Consider the following 27,618-nt stretch of genomic DNA (forward strand, 5'->3'; position numbering starts at 1 on the left):
ATAGACCACTGATGTACTATCATTTTCTCTTTTGCTCGCCAGGAAACTCATTTTTGTTTTTCTATTGTTTTTGTGTTTTTGAAATTTTTCGATGTTTTTGGATTTTCAGATTTTTGGATTTACTCCCCCTAAAATCAATAAACTAAGACAAATTTAAAACACAAAGGTATTTACAAAAATGATTTTCCGATGTTGGTTTACTCTTGCTTGACCTTAATGCCGTTTACCAATAATAAAAAGTCAAATCTTGATTTGTCAAACGCTTTGGTAAATAGGTCGGCACGTTGGTCATCGGTGTGGACCTTAACAACATCGATTAGCCTTTTATCAAAGCAATCACGTATGAAGTGATATTTGATATCGATGTGTTTGGTCTTTGAGTGCTGCACAGGATTTCTAGTGATCTGTAATGCAGCAGAATTATCAACGTAAATAGGAGTAGTTAAGAATTCAAAATCGTAGTCGCGTAATTGTTGTTGGATCCAAAGGACTTGGGAGCAACAACTTGAGGCAGCAATGTATTCAGCTTCGCATGTTGAAGTAGCGACACACGTTTGCTTCTTGCACTGCCATGTGACTAGGCGATTTCCTAAAAACTGACATCAAGCCGTTGTGGATTTGCCGTCGATTTTGCATCCGCCAAAATCAGAATCACTGAAAGCGATCAAGTCATAGTTATTATCCCTAGGGTACCATAGACCGGTGTCAGGACAACCCTTCAAATAACGAAAAATCCTTTTTACAGCTGCAAGATGTGAGGCCTTCGGGTTAACTTGATATCTGGCAAGCAGGCACGTTGGGTACATTATATCTGGCCTTGATGCTGTGAGGTACATAAGAGATCCGATCATTGCGCAGTAATATGAGGGGTTAACAGCTTCACCCTTCAAGTCTGGAGTAATTCCGTGATTTTGTGGCAATGTGGTACCAATGGGCGTTGCATCAGACATCTGGAACCGGCTCAAGATGTCGCCAACATATTTAGTCTGATGAATGAATATCCCAGACTCCGTTTGTTGTACTTGTAGGCCCAAAAAGAAAGTCATTTCCCCCATAGCACTCATCTCGCATTTATCCTGCATAATGCGCTCGAAATTCCTACACAAGACATCATTAGTAGAACCAAAAATAATATCATCGACGTATACCTGTACCAGAAGAAGATCTCCATCTTGTTCTTTGATGAAAAGAGTACAGTCGATAAGACCCCTTCGAAAACCGTTCTCCAGCAAGTAATTAGATAAGGTTGCATACCAAGCTCGCGGTGCTTGATGAAGACCATAGAGAGCTTTGTTGAGCAACCAAACCCGATCGGGATGAATAGGATCTTCAAAACCTGGAGGCTGTTCGACGTACACTTCTTCTTCAACCACACCATGTAAGAATGCACTTTTGACGTCCATCTGGTAAACCTTGAATCCTTTGAATGAGGCATAAGCCAGAAAGATCCGAATTGCTTCCAGACGTGCAACAGGTGCATACACTTCGTTGTAGTCGATCCCTTCAATCTGACGAAAACCTTGAACGACTAAACGTGCTTTGTTCCGGATAAAAACTCCGCGGTCATCCTTTTTGCATTTAAACACCCAACGAGTTCCGATCTTCTTGTAACCAGCAGGTTTCTCTACGAGTTTCCAGACACCTAGCTTCTGGAATTGTTGCAGTTCTTCCTGCATTGCTTCCACCCAGGAATCATCTTTCAATGCCTCCTTCCAAGATCTAGGCTCTTCTTGGCTAACATAGCAGGCGAAAGACCAATCATTTTGTTGTCCCGATTCTCGTATCTCAGCATACAAGCCAGCATTTTCGTTATTTCTGATTTGATTCCTTGTCCTTACACCACTGAGAACATAACCTATAATATTCTGCTGAGGATGAATGTTATGAATTCGGTTTTCAGGAACTGGAGTAATTTCCACATTGGTCCTCAAGTTATTGATATTTAAATTCCCGATATCATTCTGAAGCTGTTGAGTTGTAGAAGATGATGCATTTTCTTCTTGGATAATTTGCGCAGACACTGGATCCGTTGCTTCTGAAGTACCTTGAACCGGACGCGGTGCTTCACCATCATTTGCATCAACATACTCTTCATCTTCCGATGACAAATTGTAGTCGACAGCATCATTAAACACCTCATTTGAAACGAGATTGTTGACAGAAGAAGATGCTTGTGAGTCAACAATGATTGGGCGAACTAACTAAGAGCCAGTCGCATTCTCGCTTCCAGACAACATTTGAGCAATTGCATTGTCATCATCAAATGTCGGCAGATTGAATGAGTCGAAAAGACCATCATAATCGAACATCCATGGATCTCCAGAAGGCTTCGGTGGATTAGAATATCTTTGAACTTTTACTTCACCCCACTCTTCAATCTTCTTGGTAGTCAGGTTCCATACTCGCAGATTAGGAGTAGCATACCCAAGGAAGTAACCTTCGATAGCTTTGGCACCAAACTTCCCGTCAGGCTCAATCATGGTACATGGTGCACCAAAAGGTTCTAGATATTCCAAGTCAGGAGTCTTCTTGTGTAGGAGTTCGAAGCACGTTTTGCCATGTCTTTTCACTGTGAGAACCCTGTTTAACGTATAGCAAGCCGAGGCAACAGCTTCAGTCCAGAATCGAACTGGAGGCTGAGACTCAACCAACATGGTTCTTGCAGTCTCAATTAAGGTTCTGTTCTTTCTTTCAGCGACTCCGTTTTGTTGTGGCGTGTACCGAGTGCTGTATTCATGAAGGATTCCTTTTGCAGTGCAAAATTCATCCATAACCCTGTTTTTGAACTCGGTTCCGTTGTCGCTTCGAATTCACCTCACCTTTAGATTATAAAGATTTTCCAACAAGGTGATCAAATTCTTTAGAATTTCTGGAGTCTCGCTCTTGTGGACCATGAAAGCAACCCATGAAAATCTTGAATAGTCATCAGTGACTACCAAGCAGAAAACCTCCCCGTGCACACTCTTGTGTTTGACTGGGCCGAAAAGGTCCATATGCAGACGTTCGAGTGGCATGTTTACAGTGTTAACCTTCTTCAATGGATGTGATTTCTTGATCTGCTTCCCTTTCTCACACGGCACACAGACATCTTGAAGTTGAAAATTCTTCACATTGACACCTCTCACCAGATTGTTTTTGACAAGGTGATTCATTTTTCTGAGGTGAATATGACCCATCCGTCTGTGCCAAGAGATCGTCTCCTTTTCAGTGGCTTTTGAAATAAAGCAAGTAACTTGTTTGGACTTAGTTATTGCTTGGCTCATATCGAGGACATACAAATCATTAACTCTTGGTGCTGATAAGAGAATCCATTCTTCGGGAATCTTGAAACCTGGCTTCAGCACATAACAACCGGCATCATCAAAATGCACGGTGAACTTCTTGTCGCAGATCTGAGAAACACTCAGGAGATTGTGATCCAACTGTTGCACATAATTGATTTTGTCGAAACTCACAACTCCATTTGAGATCATTCCCTCGCCGGTGATATACCCTCCTTTGTCTCCAGCAAATGCGACATATCCTCCTCTTATACTTCGCACATCGAAAAGAAGACGATAGTCACCCGTCATGTGTCTGGAAGCCCCACTATCAACAATCCAATGACTATTAATAGTTCCTCCTAGAGCCGCCTGCACATGCAACTAACTTATCAGTTTGAGAGGGGGACCCAAGCCTTTGTGGACTTGGGTCGTCCTTGATCATCAAGGAAAGTGATTTCAATCACTTGATGATTAGGAAAAAGAACCTGTGGTGCTCCCCCTGATTGAATTACCTGCTTTTGCTTCCAAGCTGTTTGTCTTTTACCAGTATTTGAATTTATTGTTTTAGCATTTACTGGTTTTACAGTTTCAGGTTTTGCTTGTACAGGTTTTTCTTCTTTGACCTCTGATTTTAAGGCCTTTTCAATTACCTTTTGATTCTTTTGCTTTAATTTCTTTTCCCTTTCTTTCAAGACACGTGGGTCTTGTTTCGGGGAAACTGGTCGTTTTTGGTAATCGATTTCTCGGGGAGCACTCGTTTTTGACTTCAGCTTTTGCACGTGTGGGCAATATCTTACAATATGCCCAACTGTGCCACATTCAAAACATGTTCTCCGCTCTACAAACTTCGGAGAAACATGTTGATGACCAGACGGAGAACCAGACGATGAAGTTTGTGATCTAGACGTGCTTGGACCTAAATCACATCCGTTGGTGTGTTGGGTGTAATTATTCTGATCATTTCGTTTTAAAATTCTAACTTGTTTTACAAAATCAACATTAGATTTATCCTGAAATGTTTCAAGTTTGTCTGAACCCGTGGATCCAACAAAGTTCATTTTCGGTTCTCGTTTCTTAACAGGAGCTCTTTTGTTTTGCACCTTTTGTTGTTGAACCTTAGGTTGCTCAACCTTTGATTGTTGAATTTTAGGTTGTGCAGCCTTAGGTTGAGTAGCCTTAGACTGTTCAACTTTAGGTTGTTGAACCTTTGGTTGTTCAGTCTTAGGCTGCTGAACTTTAGGTGCTTGAACATTCTTGTTCTGAGCCTTCTTTCCCTGTACCTTACCCTTTCCGGAGTTGACTTGTTGTTTTCGCTCAATTGGTAGCTTTTGGTTTCCGTATTGTTTTCTAATTTGTTCACACGGAATTGGATCACATTGAGTGACTGTAACTTTGCCACTTTTGTTCCCCAAAAACTTATCAGTGCATCCTTCAAAAATTTGCTCAACTAAATCTTGATTTACATTTTTAATTGGAAAATCTTTGTTAGAGTAGATTTTGCTATCTCCTTTGAGCGTGTTGATATTCGCTAATTTACACATATTTTAATCCCCCGTTTTACCCCCATTTTATGCGTTTTCGGCCGTAAAACCGTCATTCGGATACTTAATTATCTACATTTTGGTTTACAGGCCTAAAACAGCATACCAGAAGAGATGATACCAAAAACGAGGACTTTCCGGACAAAACGATGAAGCTGCGAAGATTTTGTGGAAAAAGACTGACCTGGGCGTTTGGCACGGTCATGCGGCCATATGCACGACCGTGCATATCCGACAAACCAAGAAGATCCGGCAGTGAACCAGGCGTGCAACTCACCGTGCAAGGCACTGAAGGCAAGCCCGGTAAGGAACGACCGTTCCCGATCAAGAACGACCGTGCGGATCCGAGGTCAAACATAAACTCGGAAAAGAACGACCAAAGAACCGAGCGTGCAACTCAAACCTCGAAAAGGAACGGTCGTGCCACCCCAAGAACGACCGTGCGTGACCGAAGACCAGTCAACGATCTGTGACGTCATGCAGTATGGTGGCCCACCACCAATAATGCTTAAAGTGCACGGTCGTGCGATCGGAAGAACGGCCGTGCAACTTCGAAAAAGCATTTTAACAGAACAGCACCATTTTAGTAGTACCTCTGGACATTCTGGGAGCTCTGCAGGCGATTTTGAGGCTCCGAAGGCTGCTGCTTTCACTCGGATTCAAGCCACATTGCCCGGTTTTGCTCATTTACTATCCAGATTCTCATTCTTATGCTTGTTTATGGTTTGGTTTCTCAAAACTTTCCATTATTTTGTTATGTTTCAAGCATTTAGATTGATTATTATGTATTAATGTAAGCCTTTTGGGCAAAAACACAACAATCCCTTGCTTGATTATAGCTATTAGTATGTCAATCTATGTTTGTAATGACATTTTGAAGTGTTTTCTATGATTATCTTTGATGATTAGTTTGCAACCTTGTTATTGATATTGATTTCTTGATTATAAGTAATTGTGTTGGATGATTGGTGCTTGGTTAGGTAAGATAGTTGCAAAATGAAGCTTATTTAATCATGTATTAGTAAACTTTTAATTTGGTTAACTAGTTTAACTTAGTTAAAATGTAGGCACCATGATACTCTAACGGGTTAGTGGTTTAATAAAATGCAATTATTATTAATCAAGAGAGCTTGCCCTCACGGAAGGACTCTAACGGGTTAGATGGTGTTGTTATGAATTCTTGCCATGATTTGTTAGCTTAGTTAGTAGTTTCGGCCAAAATTGCTATCTTGGTGAATTTATGTGCAAGATTTGTAAAATGAACTCGGTTGTGATTTAATCTAGTTTATGCTTGTCTCGGTGGTTGCATTGTGTTTATCGGTGTTGCTTTCCTTGATTAAGTGAGGTTAGAAAACTCCTAACGGATGACTAACTTATTTTTAGGAGATTTTTGTAGACATTTATCAATTGCACGTTAAAGAACAATTTTAGGTGGTTAAAGTGTGTTTATCGTTTTAACTTTCCGAATGATTGTCATGTTAGGATTCCCGAAAGGGATACTAATTGTCTCGAAATGGAAAATTGACCGAATACTTCTAGTGCCAAAACTGAGTTAGTTGACATGCTTTGGTTGTGTATTAAGCAAGGCTATTTATATATAATTTACTATGTTTTATAAGTATTTATTTATGCTTATGTTAGATTAATTAAAACCAAAACAAATTATGTTTTTACCGGTAATTTAGTGGCAAAGGTCTAGTATTATTTCTCCGCCCATTTCCGTGGATCGATACTTGGTTCTTACCGATACTTTACTACATATATGACGGGGTACACTTGCCCTTTCGTGTGTGTTTTGATGTAAAAGTAATAATCACTTTTATAAATTTAAAACCAATTCGTGTGTAATTTCATTGTAAAAATATGTACAGTCGCCCACGTAACAAGTTTTTGGCGCCGTTGCCGGGGAAATGGCGAGTTTTAGGAACGACCCGAGTCATTATGTTATCGGTGTATATACTTGTTAATATTTGTGAATATTTTCTTGATTATTTATTTTTTTATTTATTTGTTATATATTTCTTGATTTTAATTCAATTTATTCGTTTTTGTGATTCTTTTGTACACTTGTAAATTTTTGTTCCATTTATTTGTTCGAATCCGGATTTATTTATTCATTTATTTTTTTTAGTTTTCGGCTCCGAAAAATTATTTTCATACTAGCCGATTCGATTATTTTAGTTATTTTAATTTTCATAAAATTTTGGGCCCATTTTCGAATTTTTATAAAATTTCCAGCCCATTTTTCTATATATTCTGTTTCTTTTCAGCAAAAAAAAAAAAAAAAAAAAAAAAAAAAAAACTTTATTATAATAATATTATATGCATGTGTGTCAATTTCTCGTTTGCAGGTTGTTGTCCTCAACCCCCGCTCTCGACGCTGCTGAGCCTTCAGACGAACCCGAGCGTGATCTGAGGAGACGTCTTCGTAAGAGATCCCGTGCGGTTGCGCTGCAACTCGTAGTAGCTGTGGACGAGCAGGTGGTACCCGCTTAGGCCGAGGACCCAGCCGATGAAGGACACATCATCATGGCTAACGACAAGAAGCGTGTTTACGAAAAAGCTTCATTCACGTAGGACAGGACCATACACAGTAAAAGAGGTATTTCCTTATGGGACTGTTGCAATAGAGAACGCGGACGGCGTTATTTTCAAGGTAAATGGGCATCGGTTGAATGTTTACGTTGGAGGGCCGATCGAGTCGGCGGTGGAGGTTATCGAGCTCCACACCCCGCATACAGTTTAAGTGTGGGGACATGAGTCTTGCTATCGACTCGCCGAAAAAAAAAATTAGCATGAGTCTTGCTATCGACTCGCCGACAAAAATTTAGCATGAGTCTTGCTATCGACTCGCCTACAAAAATTTAGCATGAGTCTTGCTATCGACTCGCCGACAAAAATTTAGCATGAGTCTTGCTATCGACTCGCCGACAAAAATTTAGCATGAGTCTTGCTATCGACTCGCCGACAAAAATTTAGCATGAGTCTTGCTATCGACTCGCCGACAAAAATTTAGCATGAGTCTTGCTATCGACTCGCCGACAAAAATTTAGCATGAGTCTACGCTACTGACTCGCCGACAAAAATGTAGCAGGAGCGTCTTTGGCGCTATAGGGGCAAAATTGTCCATTTTTATGTTTTTATAGTTTTAGCGTAATTTAGGTTAGTTAGGTGGTTTCCGTTTGTTTGTACAGTTTCTATTCGTGCCGAGCGAAGGTTCTATGTTGCAATATTGTTAGAACAGTTGGCGTGTTGTAAAAATGGCGAAAAACGGCCAAAACAGTTGCTGGAAATGCATTCTGCAGAAAATTCTGATCTGCAGCTGATGCACGCCCGTGCCAGTATCCGCACGACCGTGCGTTTTCGAGGATCAGGCACGGTGGGTTGCACCCTCGGTGCATCACCGAGGAAAATGAAAGACGTCGGTTTCGCACGACCGTGCCAAAGGTCGAACGACCGTGCGGCAGGCTGAGGGCATTTTTGTCATTTTGCACATTATATATACCCTCATCTGCAGAAAAATCTATCATTCGCGAACCCTAGCAACTGCAGCCGTTCCAGAACGGTTTTTACACCAAATCGCACGATTCTTCGCACGATCTCGCACCCAACTTCGCACGGTACGTCTCTAGTGTTAGATTTCTTGTTTTCCCACTTTCTAGGTTAGATTTATTCCGATTCTTCAAGGAAATTTTTAGGGTTCTCTTCATAAACAAATCGAAACCCTAACCCTTGTTGAATCGAAGTATCGTGAACACCCGGTTGACTTTCAGACCCCTGTTGACCCAATGCTTGTTAAAATTTTTATAGAAATCAGGTTGTTCTAAGTACAGGGGTCGAAAACTGCAGAAACTAAACGGCACGGTCGTTCCTCAGGTGGAACGGACGTGCATTTCCTACTTTTTCATAATTTCTGCTGTTGATCGGTGATGCACGGTAGTGCAAAGGGTTGTCCGATGTTGCACGGTCGTTCCGCTTAAGGAACGGGCGTGCGTGTCCGACAATCACTGGGCTTGACTGTTAGTTCTCGGATATGCACGACCGTGCATATCGAAGCACGCACGTGCCATTTGCCCAGTTCAGTTGGACAGAAGCTTCATAATTTGCTGCTCGGCTGTTTTCAATTCCATTTTCTCCTGTTTCTGTCTTTCTAACAATGTTCCCCATTACAGATGGATCATCCCTTCCTACAGTTCGATCCTAACAACGAGCGTGAAGCTTTGTGCATTCCAAAAAGAGACGAGTTATGGGCCCGGAGGGGGCAATTCGGAGTCCCTAGATGGCTTGATTGGGAAGTTATGCAAGAACTAAATCAATACGACCGTTTGGAAAATATGATGAGTCGTCCACTTATAAATCTGGTCGGTTGCAACCGACCCGTGTACTTGGAGCTTACCATAGAGTTCTTTGCATCATATGCTTATGAGAAGCCAGTTGCTGCTCGTAGACCCAAATTCCGCCACAAGGAGCGGATAGCTTTCCGATTGTGTGGTAAATGGCACCGGTGGTCGGTTGGTCGTCTGGGAAGGAGACTCGGTATTTACACTAGGGAAGACATGGATGATGCCAGTGTCTTCACAGAGCAGTTCACTTTCCCGTCTGATGCAGCAAGGGATGAGTTTTGGGCTGCAAATGCTGTTGGGGACCCATACAACCCAAGGATGTCAAAGGCCTCACGACTTAGAGACCCTCTGGTGCGGGTGATGCACCATGTGTTTAGCCACACTATATGCGGGCGCATGGACAGTCTTGGTAACTGTCCAACACCAGATCTGATTTTTCTTTACGCATTGGTGGAGAAGGCGCCAATTAATTTAGCGGCGCGTATGGCTGAATACTTTGTGAAGAGCTCAGGAAGGACCCCTAACAGTCAGATACATGGCGGTCAATATGTGACCGAACTTGCATACAACGAACACCTCATGACTGACGAGGTACTTCAGAGTCTCACCCTGATTACTGAGGGAGTGCATGTTGACATCAGGTCGTTGAAGGCGATGGGGGTTATTGTCGAGACTGATCACGGGGATAGGTTGAGGGGGCTGAATAACGAGGTCTGGGACCCGTTACCCCCGCTCCCAACAGAGGAAGAGGAAGAAGATGTAGAGATGCACGAGCAGCACCAGCCACACACACCGCCACACCAGCCGCAACACCTTGATTACCACCAGCATCAGGAGTGGCCAGAGTTTTACCAGCAGTTCCAACAAATGCGAGTTACGCAGAAGCAGCATGGGACTTATATCGACCAGAGTAGGACTAGTCAGGACCAGATCAGGGCTAGTCAGGATCAGCTCAGGGCCACTCAGGATCAGCTTAGGCATAACCAGGAGAGTTTGTACCAGGGAGTGAGTGTTGAATTTTCGTACCTATTTGGGGAGATGCGCCATGCATATCCCAACTACTTCCAGAACCCTCCAGAGTTCCCACCGTGGAACCCTCCTGGTTACGGTGGTGCGGGCCCGTCCTTCACGAGACACGATGACGATGATGATGAGTAGGAGTTGGCGGTGATGATCGTGGTGGCTTTTATATTAGTATTTGTTATTTCGGGTGTTCTTTTTGCATACTATTTCGGACACCCTCGGATTGTATTGTACTTTTAAACATTTTGCTTTATGTTGCGTCTTTGTTTGAACTAGTAGTATTTATGTAAATTATGGTTTATTTGGGTTTATTCTGTTACTGTTCTTTTGCGCTGTACCATATGACATATTTGCAGATTGTGGCTATCAAGTCTTTGACCGGAGCATATGACAGACGCAGCTTTGGAAGCCTCGATACATCAGATATCATCTTGAGGGGAGTACTATTATCCTTTTTCTCTATATTTCGGGTTTCGCATTGGGGACAATGCGAAGTTCAAGTGTGGGGAGGGGGTTAACTTTGTTAACTTTGTTTGTCCTCATTTATATATAAAAAAATAAAAAAAAATAAAAAAAAAATCAGAAAATTCAGAAAAATCATTCAAAAATACCTGTATTTTGTATATATATTAGTAAATAAATCGGTTGATTGTGTTTTAGAAAGCTTCGGACTTGATAAAAACTCGACAAGCAAAATATTTTTGAAAAAGGAAACCGGAAAGCGTGACAAACAGAGAAAGACTTACATGATAGTTTTCACACTTTTACCCATTCCATCCGTTACGTGAGCATATTTGAGCCTATTGTTATATATTTGTTCATTTCGGATATAGGAGTGAGCCGAATGTTATGTGTAATTTAGAATTTGTCACTAGTATGCTTGTTAAGACCATGAACTTGTGAATTCGTGTAAAAGTGATAGAGGCACTTAGATTACCCCTTTGTTGTAAACCTTGTTCTTTGTGTTGTGCTTCCCGTTCACCTTATATTACCCTTTAGGATTAACCATGTCGAGCCTTCCCGTTTACCTTTGTTTACCCACATTATCGCCCACTTAGCCAAATTTAGCCTTTGTATGTTTTAAACCCTTTTTAGTGTTGAAACTCGGATAAAATAATCGTTTAACTAGCATTTGTTTCGGTTTATTGTATAGTTATTTATATATAAAAAAAAAAAAACACAACCCAGAAAATAAAACACCCTAAAATAGGGTGAAGTTGATAGAAATCGAGCAATTTTGAATGCTTAAATGTTAAAATTTCGTTGATAAGCTCGATTGCGCTCTAGTCGCCTTTTTAAGGCGTTTGTATGTATAGTTGTATTATGTTCTTGCTAGTTAAACGCTAAAACCGAGTTTTAACCATTTTCGCCACTTTAAATGTCTACTTCCATACCCTTCGCCCAAGCCTAACGTTACAACCCGTAAAGACCTCTTGATTTACACTTATTTGCATGTTAGTTGGTGGAGACGAGATCTTATGACAAGCTTATGATATAACATGTTTCATTGACTAGGCGTTGAGTGTTTACACATACACATTTTATGTATGTTTCATAAATAAAACCGAGTGTGTGTGAATATTGTGAGTCGTGTGAAGATTAACATGTTGAGTCAATTAAATGTGAAGTCACGGCTTTTTGGTTGTCGCTATTATAATTGCATATGCTTGTTGGGTTTGAGTCTTTTGATGATGTCTTTCGACAAACCGGCCAACCGTTTATAGTAGTTTTCAATAAAATAGTGTGTAAATTATCGTACTTGTTTCTTTCCGTCTTTTATTGCTTTTTAGTTCTGCTTGCTTGAGGACAAGCAAGGTTCAAGTGTGGGGAGATTTGATATTCGCTAATTTACACATATTTTAATCCCCCGTTTTACCCCCATTTTATGCGTTTTCGGCCGTAAAACCGTCATTCGGATACTTAATTATCTACATTTTGGTTTACAGGCCTAAAACAGCATACCAGAAGAGATGATACCAAAAACGAGGACTTTCCGGACAAAACGATGAAGCTGCGAAGATTCTGTGGAAAAAGACTGACCTGGGCGTTTGGCACGGTCATGCGGCCATATGCACGACCGTGCATATCCGACAAACCAAGAAGATCCGGCAGTGAACCAGGCGTGCAACTCACCGTGCAAGGCACTGAAGGCAAGCCCGGTAAGGAACGACCGTTCCCGATCAAGAACGACCGTGCGGATCCGAGGTCAAACATAAACTCGGAAAAGAACGACCAAAGAACCGAGCGTGCAACTCAAACCTCGGAAAGGAACGGTCGTGCCACCCCAAGAACGACCGTGCGTGACCGAAGACCAGTCAACGATCTGTGACGTCATGCAGTATGGTGGCCCACCACCAATAATGCTTAAAGTGCACGGTCGTGCGATCGGAAGAACGGCCGTGCAACTTCGAAAAAGCATTTAAACAGAACAGCACCATTTTAGTAGTAACTCTGGACATTTTGGGAGCTCTGCAGGCGATTTTGAGGCTCCGAAGGCTGCTGCTTTCACTCGGATTCAAGCCACATTGCCCGGTTTTGCTCATTTACTATCCAGATTCTCATTCTTATGCTTGTTTATGGGTTTGGTTTCTCAAAACTTTCCATTATTTTGTTATGTTTCAAGCATTTAGATTGATTATTATGTATTAATGTAAGCCTTTTGGGCAAAAACACAACAATCCCTTGCTTGATTATAGCTATTAGTATGTCAATCTATGTTTGTAATGACATTTTGAAGTGTTTTCTATGATTATCTTTGATGATTAGTTTGCAACCTTGTTATTGATATTGATTTCTTGATTATAAGTAATTGTGTTGGATGATTGGTGCTTGGTTAGGTAAGATAGTTGCAAAATGAAGCTTATTTAATCATGTATTAGTAAACTTTTAATTTGGTTAACTAGTTTAACTTAGTTAAAATGTAGGCACCATGATACTCTAACGGGTTAGTGGTTTAATAAAATGCAATTATTATTAATCAAGAGAGCTTGCCCTCACGGAAGGACTCTAACGGGTTAGATGGTGTTGTTATGAATTCTTGCCATGATTTGTTAGCTTAGTTAGTAGTTTCGGCCAAAATTGCTATCTTGGTGAATTTATGTGCAAGATTTGTAAAATGAACTCGGTTGTGATTTAATCTAGTTTATGCTTGTCTCGGTGGTTGCATTGTGTTTATCGGTGTTGCTTTCCTTGATTAAGTGAGGTTAGAAAACTCCTAGCGGATGACTAACTTATTTTTAGGAGATTTTTGTAGACATTTATCAATTGCACGTTAAAGAACAATTTTAGGTGGTTAAAGTGTGTTTATCGTTTTAACTTTCCGAATGATTGTCATGTTAGGATTCCCGAAAGGGATACTAATTGTCTCGAAATGGAAAATTGACCGAATACTTCTAGTGCCAAAACTGACTTAGTTGACATGCTTTGGTTGTGTATTAAGCAAGGCTATTTATATATAATTTACTATGTTTTATAAGTATTTATTTATGCTTATGTTAGATTAATTAAAACCAAAACAAATTATGTTTTTACCGGTAATTTAGTGGCAAAGGTCTAGTATTATTTCTCCGCCCATTTCCGTGGATCGATACTTGGTTCTTACCGATACTTTACTACATATATGACGGGGTACACTTGCCCTTTCGTGTGTGTTTTGATGTAAAAGTAATAATCACTTTTATAAATTTAAAACCAATTCGTGTGTAATTTCATTGTAAAAATATGTACAGTCGCCCACGTAACACGTGTACAACAAATTATTCCCTTCAAGGCTAGATACAATGGACTCCATTGCTTTTGACATTTCAGTCTTACTCGGTTTCACTGGTGGATCACAAAGATGTGATTCTCGATTGGAATATCTGTTGTAACCGAGTTAGACTGTTGTTTCACAATTTCTTCAGATTCATCGTCCGAAGAATCAGCATCCTCAACAATGGGAGGACTCTGTTCCTTAACACACGATGAATCTGTCACATTCTCAGATTCTGATTGACCCGAGGATGATGTACCAGTTGTGAACCCGAGGCCTGCTGCAAAGTCATCTAGACCGAGTGGCACAGTAGGTTCAAAACGGGGCATATCCTCGTCATCAGGCAATTTGGAGTAATTGTGATTCATTGGGGGAGGACATGATTTGAATCCAATACATTTTGCATCCCCCTTTTTCTTTTGAACGTCAATAATGTGATCCAATACATAGCGGGAATTGGAATAGCTTTCCAGTTTCTGCTTAATTGTCTCACATTCACATCGAGCTGTTGCTAACTTTACCATTTGCTTTTCAATTGTGTCAATAAGATTATTGTTAGCATGTTGTTTTCGCAAAACAGCCTTTTGTAATTCTGAAACATCATGTCTTAATGACGCAATTGTTGCTTTAAATTCCTTTTCATTTCTGGTTAAAAACAAGTTAGCTTCGGTTGCTTTAGAAAGATCTACAATCAATTCTTGATTGTGTTTGTGTGTGATTTCAAACTGACTTTCCTTTTCTGCATATTTTAAACACTTTGCACATTCAATAGGAACAGAAATAGAGTCAGAATTAGTATCACATACCTTAGAAGTCTGACCTTCTACGTGAGCCATAAAGGCTATATGAAAAGAAAAAGATCCATCTTCAGAGAAGAACTGAGCAAGCTTCTCGGAAGTTCCAGCAGATTTCTGGCAGAGAATAGATCTTCTCTTGCATAATGCTTCAGCTTCAGCCAAAAGCTCATCAACCTCCAAATCTAAAGCATCACTTGATAAATCACCAGCATCAAGTGATTCCCCATCCATGCTCCCACTATAACCCGAACTATCTTCATCTTCTGAAGATTCACCAGCAGACACGGGTTCTACTACCTTCTCAATCACTTTAGCATAACATGTTGTTCCACCATTTCCTCCTTCTCCAAGCTGAAGGTTCTAGTTGCAGATTTCATCAGCTTGAACAACCAATCCTCTGTGGGGATTAGTGTTTGTGGATCCAGATGCATTTCCTCCAACGGGAACTATTGATCTGACAGAATTGTTGTTCAGTTGCTGTTGTGGCTGTCCTTGATTCCTGAAGGGATTCTGATTTCCTTGCTTAGGTGGCTTCTGACACTCCCGCTTGAAGTGACCCTTTTCACCACAATTGAAGCAAGTGACAGCATTCTTATCAAAACCATACTTGGTGTTGTTGTTGCTATCCAAGTTGGTTCTCCCCGTCCTTTCCATAAACTCCTTTGCTCTTCGAATTGCACTAGCAAGAGCCCATTTGATATCCATCATTTCAAACTCTTCTCTATCCACTTGCTGATAATCTTCATTGGTTAGATTGATATTCCCAATCTGACCTGCGACCAATCCACAATAAGCACTAACCTAGGTGTTCAACATCTCCATATGCTCCTTGGCTATTTCGACACTGACTTTGGAAAAGTTGGAAGTGTCTAATCTGACTGTGTTCGGATTGGAAGTGGCTTGAAAGTTTGAAGAGCTTCCATAAAACCCTTGTTGTTGAGGTTGTTGCTGCTGAGCTCTGCTTGGGTCTAAGAAAGGCGGTGGTGTGAATTGCTGAGCTGTCGGTTGCACATACTGTTGTTGAGAAGAAGAATCTGGTCTTGAATACATCATCGTGTATGCTGAAGGATCAAACTGATTTGTTGTGGAAGGTCCGGTGTTTGAGATGAAAGCTGTTTGAAGCTTCGCGTGTTGAGAGGCTGGTTTTTCTCCACTGATACCTCCTGCAATCCCATAGTACATCTCTGGATTTTGAGGAGTTAGTGTTCTTTTTGCCTTAAGCTTTTCTTCTACATCCTTGTTCTCCAATTTTTGAATTAACTCATAAACGGTGATTGTGTCTAGAACACCATTTTGTTTGAGAATTTCAAGAAAACTGCTCCACTTTGCTGGTAAGCTATCAGCGAATCTCTGCACCATTTCTTGTGGAGTGGCAGTGATTCTAAAGGCAAACATCTCGCTCAACAAGTGATGGAACCTTGTAGATACCTCTGCCAAAGTCTCATTCTCCATACACGTGAATCCTTCAAACTCTTTCTTCAGTAATTCTTGCTTGATCTTTCTAGATTGAGCATTTCCTTCACATCGTAACGTGAGCATATCCCACAAGCTTTTAGTAGTCGTGCAGTAAACAAACTGGTGGTAAATGTCTCTGTGAAGAGCTTGTGTGAGAATCATGAATGCTTTCTTTTCTAACTCAAATTTCTTCTTATCATCATCAGACATAGTGCTGTAAGTTGTTGGATTAGATCCTGCAACTTCCAAATCATTGTCAAATGCGGTGAAGAAGCACATCCATAGATCTTGACCTTGCCCCTGAACATAAGTTCTCAGCCTTTCTTTCCACCATCCCCAATCATTGATGTGATTTAGCTTTGGCGGTTTTGTGCTTGTACCAGTTTCACTGTCGTTCTGCATCATTGCTTGAATGCTGCTGCTTTGATTTGTGACCAATGCCCATTGATTTGCAGTTATCATTGCAGCTTGAGGTGGGGCAATAGCCCGCATCCATGCAGTTTTGTCGAAATCTGACGCAGATTGCGTAGCTGATGATTGCGTAGCTGATGATTGTAGAGTCAAAGTTGTTTGTGTCCACGCGGTTGGATCCCACTGACCGTTTGTTCCCATTTTATAAAAATTAATATATTAAGTGAAAATTGATTTAAAAATTGAAAAACAAGTTTTCCCTTTTTAAAAATTTAATTTTCACAAACTATGTTAATATCTCGAATGAAAACAACCAGCCGAAGGATCCCTGATCGAAAGACCTGAAAAACACAAACTTGTTAAACTTAACAGACTAGGATCGAAGGAACAATACTTGTTCGAAGGATCAACAGTGTTCGAAATATCACTGTTGAATTTCGAACAATGATTCCGAAAGATTCTCCAATCGAAGGATCCTTATCTTTCGAATAAGAACTGTAGATCGAAAGATATATCCTTCGAAAAGATTCCTTGGATCGAAGGATAAGTCACAGACTTCGAAGGATGTTCGAAGGATGATTATCTATCGAACTTCCTTTGATCGAAAGATGATCTTTCGACTTCGAAGGATATCCTTCGATCTGTACTGACACAGTTGACAAAAAGTGACAGGTTGGTGAAAAGGTGATTGGTTGGTAGAAAGCTTTCGGCAGAAAGTATGTTCAGACCATACTTTTTACCAAACAAGGATTTGACCAATAAAATATTGCTTAAAAAGAAGGTTCTTATCCAGAAAACCGGTCACCGGAGTAAGCCGGAATTTGGCCGGAAATTACCAAACTTCTTAAAAACAAGTTTTTAAGTTACCCAAACTGTCCTTTAACACACCCGGTTAGTTTAGAACACGTTTTTACGTCTAGAAATGCGAGAAAAACACTAAAAACGGGTGCTAAACCATGTGAGTTTTGTCCAAACACTCCAAAGTCTTGTATAAACTCGGTTTTTAACAAGGAAAAGAGCCACGACTCTGATACCACTTGTAGGTCCCCCGGAGGTTGAGGTTAAACCTTATCCTTGTTATGTTTAACACACTAGCAAGTGCGGAATCCAAGCTAGAATGCAAACCGGTAGTTTATATGAGAACACAAGCTACAAAGAGAAAGGTAGACACACGAGATATCAAAGTTTTCTCTTGTATTTCAGTGGACACGGTTACAGCCCTTGACCAAACTGAAAATACGCTCTCTACAAGACTAAGTTCACTCACACTCTCTCACACTTGCCCTTTTTTGAAGTGAACACATTACATGAGTATATCTACCCATCACAGCTCGTCTGGTCGAAGGATCAGATAGACTGATCGAAGGATCATCTATCGATCTGAAACCTATCGAAGGATCCACATATACCTCGAAGGATGATATCCTTCGAGGTCCATCTTCATCCATCAAAGGTTTATCTTTGAGCTCATCGAAGGATCTAAACTATCCTTCGATGACTCATCCTTCGACACAAACATGTTACACCATGTTCTAACTGTTTGGCCAAGTCAAACCAGGAGGATGGTTGACTTGGTCAAACTTACATCAAACACACATATTAACAAGCCTAAGACGTAACCCAGACTAACAGAAGACATCGTTTTGTATCATGACAAAATACAGACAAAGTACAGACACAAGTGACTAATAAAGTTTAAGTCCATAGTTTTAATTCCTAAAACAAAGTTTAGGATAACAGCGGAAGCATAAGATGAACAACTCAAAATAAAGGTTTAAAGTTCATGGTTATTATAAAAAGACCCAACATAGGTTAACATGCCCACTACACTCCCAAGCTGCAAGCTGCTGAGTCACGGTGTACCTACAAAGCATGCAGTAAGGTGTCAACTTAAAGTTGGCGAGTTCACAAGATGTCCAGTTTTAGTTTCAAAAACTTATGTTTGTTAAATAATTCCTTTATATCATGCCATGGGGAGCTACCCCATATGTACGGCTACTAAACACCATGACCATACCGAAACTATCGCACTTACGTTGTTGTTGCCCCGTTTGTCAATGTCTATCATCATTGACCGTTGCCTAGGACTATTAGTTCACGCCCGTCCACTCAAGGCACGGTGTGAGGTTAGTGAGACCTAAATAGCGCTATTTAACTAGTATCCTGTTCGCCTGGCCCCGACGACTAATCGGTATGGTAATGTGGGGACTTGTGATAGAGTTCCGTTTAGTAGGCAAGTTCATGCAATAAAAATGATAATTTAACTGAGCGTCCCTCACAAGGGGAAAAACGTTTGTTCGTATCCCACACAAGGAGATAATGTAATTCGTATCACGCACAAGGAGATAATGTTGTTGGTATCCCACACAAGTAGATAATGTATTTCGTTTCATTCCCAACCACCGGGAATGCATGCTTTAGTAGAGTGTGTGAACTCACCTCGGTTTGCTCGACAGATAGTTTACTTGTTTTAGTCACTGGTCAATCACGTCCTATTATTGTTACCATACTTAATTAGGTTCGTATTTAAATAATGCCATGTATACATGTATCCAACACGTAGCATACAAGTACATGTTTTGCATAACACACATAAAGCTTTTACAGATAAACATATAAGTCCAGTAACATGCACATCGGCCCAAGGAATCACACAGCCCATCTATATGAGTGTGCGGTTTGGCTGAGGGTGTGCGAGGTGATCTTTAAGTGTGTGGTCCATAGATTATTGGGCCTAGTTGCAAGTGTGCGGCCCAAATGTCTTTTAGTCCAATCAATACGAGTGTGCGACCTTAAAACAATTGTGCGTCCCACTATGGGGGGGATAAACAATGTCCAACTCACACTTTAGTGTGCGACGCCCCAAAGTGTGCGGTCATGCATATTCAAGTTGTACTTTGTGTTTCGTGTGTTGTACAAGGATGTGCGGCTCACCTAGTATGCGACGTGCATTGTTGTGTTTGTACACTGTGCTTCCTAAATGATACATTTTACACTGTACGGTACACCTGGCACACTAGAGTGTGCGGTGTGTTGTGCCGAGTTGTACCGTAAGCAAGTGGAGTTGTCCATTACCCGAGTGTGCGACCTCTTTTCAATCAAATAGTGAAACAACAGTGTTTTCATACTTAGACAAATTAAACACAAATTTTTACACCATTACTCATGAACCCTAACTTATGCTCTCAATCATTTCAATCATCACACAATTCCTACGAACGTATTCTTGTTTCATTTCGTGAAAATGATCACAAAGACATCATTTATTCATTTAATCCGGCCTAGACACTTATGCATCTAAATCACTGTGAATCGGACCTTACAAACAGATTTTTAAACGATCACCTCCATTTTTGAAAAGGTTCCAACTTTGAAAATAAAACAGTTTTCTAAACAATCTTTACGCTTTAATATTAAGATATTTGTTAAATCATCAATCCTCAACACACACTATCACAAAGTATATCACACTTATAAATCATCACACAAAATGTTAACGTACGAATCACCGATTAGTTCTAGTTCATTTCCTTATGTAATATTCATCATGTGAAATCATTTATCATACAAATCCTTGTTTGTTTCGATCATAAATAATAGTAGCATTAATGCAATAAAGAATTCACACATTAATCACATATTTGTCAAATAAATCCTATTTATTACATTCACATAATCATATCATACAATAAAGTTGTGTAGGAAAACCCCAAGTGTCACATTATCCCCAAGTTTCAGGATATTTCGTCCCGAAATTTAGAGCGCAGCCATTCACAAGCTAATGCGTTACAATGTTTTCATGGGGTTTCACATCATCCCCCTGATAGTTTAGAATTTCGTCCCGAAATTCAGCTGTAGCCTCAGTGCTGGAAGTATTGTTTGCAAACAACTGGGGATACCTGCGCATCACCTGGTCTTCCCGTTCCCAGGTAAACTCTAGGCCACGGCGCGAGTTCCAACGAACTCGAACGATAGGTATCCTGCTACACTTGAAGGTTTTGGTTTCTCGATCCATGATCTCAATCGGTTCCTCAACAAAGCGTAATTGGTCGTCGATCATGAGTTCCTTGAAAGGAACGATGAGAGTTTCATCTGATAGACACTTCTTCAGATTTGACACATGAAAAACGTTGTGTATCGCACTCAGCTCTTTGGGTAGGTTTAGTCTGTAAGCTACCTTACCGATCCTCTAGGTAATTTCAAATGGTCCAATGTATCGTGGATTAAGCTTGCCCCTTTTGCCAAAGCGCACCACACCTCTCCAAGGTGAGACTTTTAGTAGAACTCGGTCCCAGACCTGGAATTCTAGAGGTTTCCTACGCCTATCGACGTAGCTTTTCTAACGGTCACGAGCTGCCACCATTCGTTGTCTGATCTGAGCAATCTTATCTGTAGTGTCAAGTACAAGTTTCGGGCCAGTAATTTGACTTTCGCCAACTTCCGCCCAACACAAAGGTGACCGGCATTTACGACCGTACAATGCCTTAAATGGTGCTGCCTGGATACTAGTGTGGTAGCTGTTGTTATAAGAAAATTCTACCAGAGGTAGGTGTCGTTCACACCCATTTCCGAAATCAATAACACATGCTCTCAGCTTGTCTTCGGGTGTTTGGATACATTCAGTCTGACCATCCGTCTGCGGGTGGTAAGCGGTGCTCATATCTAACTATGAGGCAAAGGATTTTTGCATAGCCTACCACAATTCGGATGTAAAACGTGGGTCACGATCAGAGATTATGGATATTGGCACTCCATGCCTAGCAACTACTTCCTTCAAATAGATGGCTACAAGTTTCCAAAACTTGTCGGTTTCCTTGATTGCAAGGAAGTGGGCAGACTTGGTTAAGCGGTCTACGACACCCAAATGGTGTCGTCCCCGCTTTGGGATCTTGGTAAGCCAGTAACAAAATCCATGGAAATTTACCCTCATTTCTATGTCGACAAATCGGGTACGGCTTTTGATACTCGATCTTAACTATGGCACAAGTCAAGCACTTGCTAACGTACTTATCAATAATGTTGGTGCATGTTATGTGATAAAAACTTTGGCTTGGTCTTTGGATATTAATAGGATTGGATCATGAAAGGAAAAACGAGTTTGCAAGAGCCCAATTAGTCTGAGTTTGTTATAGGTCTGTTAGGCCCAAGTTATGTAATAATTGTAATATGGGCAAAGCCCAATTTGTAGGTTATGGGTGTGGATATATAAATGGCCTTAGTCTATTGTTTTAGGGTTAGACATTTTGAGCATTAAGAGAGAATTCGAGTTGGACTTTGAGAATACACAGAAATCGGCTGTGAGTTTCTTGGAGATATTGAGTGATTATAAAACATTTCGTGTGTTTGATAATCATAGAAAATCAGTTTGAAAAGTGTTCTTGGTTTTCATATTGTTCTACATATATTCTTGTTTCTGGTTATTTGATTGATTAAGGAGATTCCGCATCCTTGATTAGTTATCGGTCTTGTTACGATCCATACGGGAATAAGGGACCTACAAATAATGGCTTTCATGTTAGGCCACCAATACAAGGCCTTGAGATAGTGATACATCTTGTCAGAGCCAGGATGTATCGAGTAGCGAGACTTGTGTGCTTCGTCCATCACAAGCTCTCGGATATTTCCGTAAGACGGAACCCAGATTCATTCCATGAAGTAGTAGATGTCGTCTCTCTAAGCTCGAGCTGCTTTTCCATGCCCCGCATAGATTCAGCTAGAAGGTTTTCCGCTTTTAGTGCTTCGACTTGGGCATTTCGGATTTGGTTAGGGAGGTTCAAGTGAACGGTAAGCTGAAGCGCACGGACGCGTTTAGGTTTGGTCTATTTTCTGCTGAGGGCATCAGCCACAACATTTTCTTTACCTGGATGATACTTGATCGTGCACTTGTAGTCGTTTAAGAGTTTGAACCATCGGCGCTGCCGCATGTCCAACTCCTTTTGGTCCAATATGTGATGGAGATTCTTGTGATCAGTGTAAATTGTGCACTTGGTACCGTACAAGTAATGCCTCCAGATCTTGAGTGCAAAGACTACTGCTCCCGGTTCCAAATCGTGTGTTGTGTAATTATGTTCATGAATCTTGAGTTGTTGAGAAGCATAGACAATAACTTTCTTGCGTTGCATCTACACGCAACCGAGTCCTTGAATAGACGAACGACTTCTCTTGACAGAGTATTTCGGCTTGATGTTTGGATAACCAATCCATAGCAATGACGACGTTGAAGCTTCCAAGAACGATGGGAAAGAGGTTGATGAGGAAGGTTTAACCAAATAGTACAACTTTACAATTGTTGATAACGTGTGAGGCTTCGATGCTCCTATTAGCTAATTCGTCGACGTGCTTTGTGACAACTCGAACCCTTGACCCTGGTCGTCGAGATACGAGCATTCTACTTTTATTTTATTATTATTATTATTATTATTATTATTATTATTATTACTATTATTATTATTATTATTATTTATCTAATAATAATAACCACGACGAGAGGAGCGTACCGTTTAACCGTCAACCCGAACCAAACATGTTTAACGTAACACGCTCATATATAAAACAAATAGCATAATTGGTTGCGCGTTTTTATATAATGACACACAAACGTTATTTCGCGGACTAGCATACCCGGCCCAAGTCCAACCCAAAAACCCATCTCCTAAAACCCTAGCCTATAATACTTTACTAACCTCCTCACCCCTTTAATTTTTTGCTTCAAAACCCCCAAACCCTACAAGCAATTGCAGCCGCACACTCGTAAATGCACTCCTCATTCCTCTCTACTACTCCAGCGACTGGAGCTTTTCCGGCCAACTCTCCGGCGTTGTTTCACGGCAAGCCAAACCACCCCCCCCCTGAAAACCCTTCTTTCCTCTTGCACCATCTACCCACAACACACCATCTCTTCACTCTCCTCTCTCTCTCTCTTGAATATACAGCAGACCACCACCACCGTGAACGGCGGTGACGGCGGCGCGATGGCGCTGGGTAACGAATTTTGTCTCGGGTCTTAGTCACATGGAATCAGTGGAGGAGGAAACCCCACAGCTGTGCATCACACCTAATCGCCTCTAAAACTCTCGGTCAGTAAGTGATTCATCTGAAATTATTTGGTATATTTGTGAGTCTTGACCTTGTACATGATGGCCAGATCTGTTGCGAGTGCGAGTTCGGTTCAGCTCGAGGAAAGTCCGGGTCTCGGGTCACACCCACAACCATCCGTTTAGAACCATTGGTCAGTTTACTTTTATTTTGTTTCTTGTGTCTTAATCTTAGGTTGAGCTACAAATTGTGATTCATGTCCAGTAAGGTGTTTTTCAAATTCTGTGTGGTTTATTTATTATACCAGTAATATGTGGAGGTTGACATTACTAGTGTTCATTGCAATTCTAGAAACTCAGGTGTGATGACCGTTTTGTACTAAGGTTTGTTTTTGGGTGATTAACTGATATTATACAATGAGATTTGAAGTTGTTCTATGCTAAATGATAGTATACATGGGTGTTCACTATATAGATTAGGTGTATACATGTTCCTGTTCTATAGAAGGTATGCTGGTTGTTGTGAAATGATTATGTTCTTGAGCTGGGCACTGAATGTGTATAATATGCTAATACGGATGAACTATTTGAGGATACCATAAATATTTGAAATATGTTGGTTTGATCCGATTTGATGATTGTACGGTATGGTGGAACATGTTAAGGGAACCTGATTGGATAGTACCAATTTGGATAAGGGGTCTAGAAGCATCGGTTGTGGTTACGAGTCGAGACCGTAAGGTTGCGACTCGAGACCTCTCTATTCGCAACTCGAGACTGAACAACGTACAATAGGAGACTCGAGACCCAGCTGGTTGCGACTCGAAGATCTCCTGATCTCGACTCAAGGTTGCGACTCAAAAACTGCACAACTCGAGACCAGCTATTGCGACCCAGGAACTCGTGGTAGAGACTCGAGACCTCTTGTTCTCGAGTCGAGACCACCCGGCCTCGATTGGGCTACTTGACTTAGTTATTGGGCCACAATGTGTAGTGACGTGCTTTGACTGTGTGTTTAACCTTACTACATGCTGCTACTAGTTGACTGCTTATATGATTAGGACAGGCCCAATAACACTGGTGTGCCTTATGTACTATGTGTTAACTGATGTCCTGGACTGTGTGCCAGTATTAATGTCTAGCTGTTACTGTTTAACTGCTTACATGCTAGAATAGGCCCAATACCATGTATGCTTGTATGACATGCATGTTGTATGCTATGTGTTAGATACGTGTAGGATTTTACGTGACACTACTTGCATACGAACCTAACGAATATTAATAACCATAATAGGGTATGGTTGGCCAACCAAACACAGGTAAATTATCTGCCGAGCAAACCAAGGTGAGTTCACACACTAAAAGCATGCGTCCTAGGGTGAGACACGGACAAACTGCCATATTTGGAAAATTTACTTTCGAACTATTATTTCCGGGGGAAATACGAATGGGTACTTTTAAATTACTATCTCCGGGGGAGATACGCTTGGATATTATTTACACGGACAATCTGCCAACTTTGGGAAAAATACTTTCGAACTGTTATTTCCGGGGGAAATACGAATGGGTACTTTTAAATTACTATCTCCGGGGAGATACGTTTGGATATTATTTATAAATCACAACTAGCAAAACTAAACGAAACTCTATCACATTAAGTCCCTGCTTACAGTACCGATTAATCGCCGGGGGCGAACGGGTTATTAGTTGATAGCGCTATTAGGTTTGACAACCTCACACCGTGACCGGGGGGATCGGGCGTGAACTAGTAGACCTTGCATCATGGTCAATGATGATAGACATTGACTCGGGGCACAACAACTTTCCGTCAACAGTTTCGGTATCAACAGTTTAGTGAGCTTACAGATGGGGTAGCTCCCCATAACGTGATTGTAAATGGTATATCTAAACAACTTACGTTTTCGAAAAACTAAAACTAGACAACTCGTGAACTCGCCAACTTTATGTTGACACCCTACTGCATGCTTTGCAGGTTGCTCAAAACAGTCAGGACGGACATTGCAATCGGCTGGAGTGCGTGGTTTGTAAGTTGCACAGTTAATAAACTTGTGGTTTTAATATTTACGATATGCTCTCCTTTCCTTTCCGTTGCAAACTTAATCTATGTTTTGAAAAATTTAAATTGGTCGCTAATTATACCCTTATTTGTGACAATAACTAATCCGTTCAAAATAGTTAGTGGCTAAGATCCTGGTCGTCACACGCCTCGCGGTAATACTCCGTGGGTGGATTTGGAGGGTATGACATGCTTAGAGTTTAACGACGTAGGCATAGGTTTAAGAGTCTTACTGTACATAGAGATACATAGCTAGCATCGACTCCAAAATCAAACAATACAGAAACATAACGATCATCAAGTAGGAACTTACCCGCTACAATGTTGGGGTCGTTCCTTGCTTCACCAGCCCCGATCACGAATGCTCTTCCCCTTGCACCATTACCACCACCATTGTTGTTGTTGTTGTTTCCAGCGCCCTAATTTTTGTTGTTTTGATTCAGTTGGGGGTAGTTTTTCCTTGGTAACCACCCTGTTGCAGCGGACTCTTGTTGTTTTTAGTCTTTCTTTGCTGAGCTAGGGCTTGAGTGGGGTTAGAGTCCTTTCCCTGATTGCCATCCCACTTACGCTTGTTATCAACAGAAGTTTCAGCAACACAGATTCGTTTGGGCAGCTTGCCCTGCTCCACAGCTTGGTCAGTGAGTCGGTGAGCCAGACGAATAACTTGCTTAATCATGGGGAGATTAGCTAAAGTCACAAGATTTTAATCTTCGGGGACCAAACCCTTGATATACAGCTCGATTCTTTGATAAGCAGGCTGAGACATGTTGGGACAGAGAGCAACATAGTCGTTGGATCGCTTGGTGTACGTCTCGATTTCTGATCTAACCATTTTCAGCTCGTAGTACTCGGTCTCGAGCTTGTGAATGTCATCCCTGTGACAGTACTCCTTCTTGATCAGATTCTTGAAGTTTTGACATCATATCAGTTTATAAAACATATTAGGACGTGTCTAAACATGTCCAACTCATCATTTCTTGTTTAGAGCTTAATTCTATATCGAAAGTTAAGAAGTTTGACTTTTGGTTTGACTTCTGATTCTGACACGTTTGGCCTACGTCAGGTCATGTTTAGAACTGATATTATGATCATGTTAGCATAGGGTATAACCCTTAGAAGTTATACCTTTTAGTCATGATGTTTGGTACGTTATATGACAAGTCTAGTTTTTATATTTTAAAGAGGATAACTAGCCCTTTTCATCCTAAAAATTATATAGACGTTTTCCGAACCAAAGTAATCATATTCTGACTTTAAAACAAAATGTTTATTGTTATTAAAAGTGTTTGACACTTTAGACTTGTCATAAGACCTATCTAACCTTCCGAGCCCACATATACGCGCATAACTAGTTATACGAACCTAGTTCGTATAATTTAGGCGTAACGGGTCTATATATTTCAAAACCTCTCCAAATCAGAATGCTTGGTTAAATAACCTTTATTTAATGAGTCATTGCACTCAGATAGGTATAAAACACATTTTATTTGATCTACACTTAATCTAGCGAACCTATTCTTAAGTAACGGGTCATATCTAAAGGGGCTAACCTTTGACCCGTATACATTCTAACAGATAATAATTTTGTTCGTTCCAAACTGTAGAACCCCCCAGATAATCAGACTAGGTCAATAATACTTAGACTTGCAGCTTTTGCTAAATTATAATCTTATTTGATTGGAAGCTAGCAAAAGGTACATAATCTTAACTTATTTAGTTTTTAAACTTGGGATGGCGAATAAGCCACTTGGAGCGGGTATTACATAAATGTGCTATCACAACCCCCAACCCCTACCCCGGGAGTGGGCGGCTGCGAGATCCAGATTAGTGGTATCGATAATTTGGCAGCGGGAATTAACATCAGGATCGTAGTTAGGAAAGAGTTTATCAGAGTAAAATACCACACTTTTATAAATTATAAAT

The sequence above is a fragment of the Helianthus annuus genome, chromosome 3 (assembly GCF_002127325.2).
Source record: "Helianthus annuus cultivar XRQ/B chromosome 3, HanXRQr2.0-SUNRISE, whole genome shotgun sequence".
NCBI lineage: Eukaryota > Viridiplantae > Streptophyta > Magnoliopsida > Asterales > Asteraceae > Helianthus > Helianthus annuus.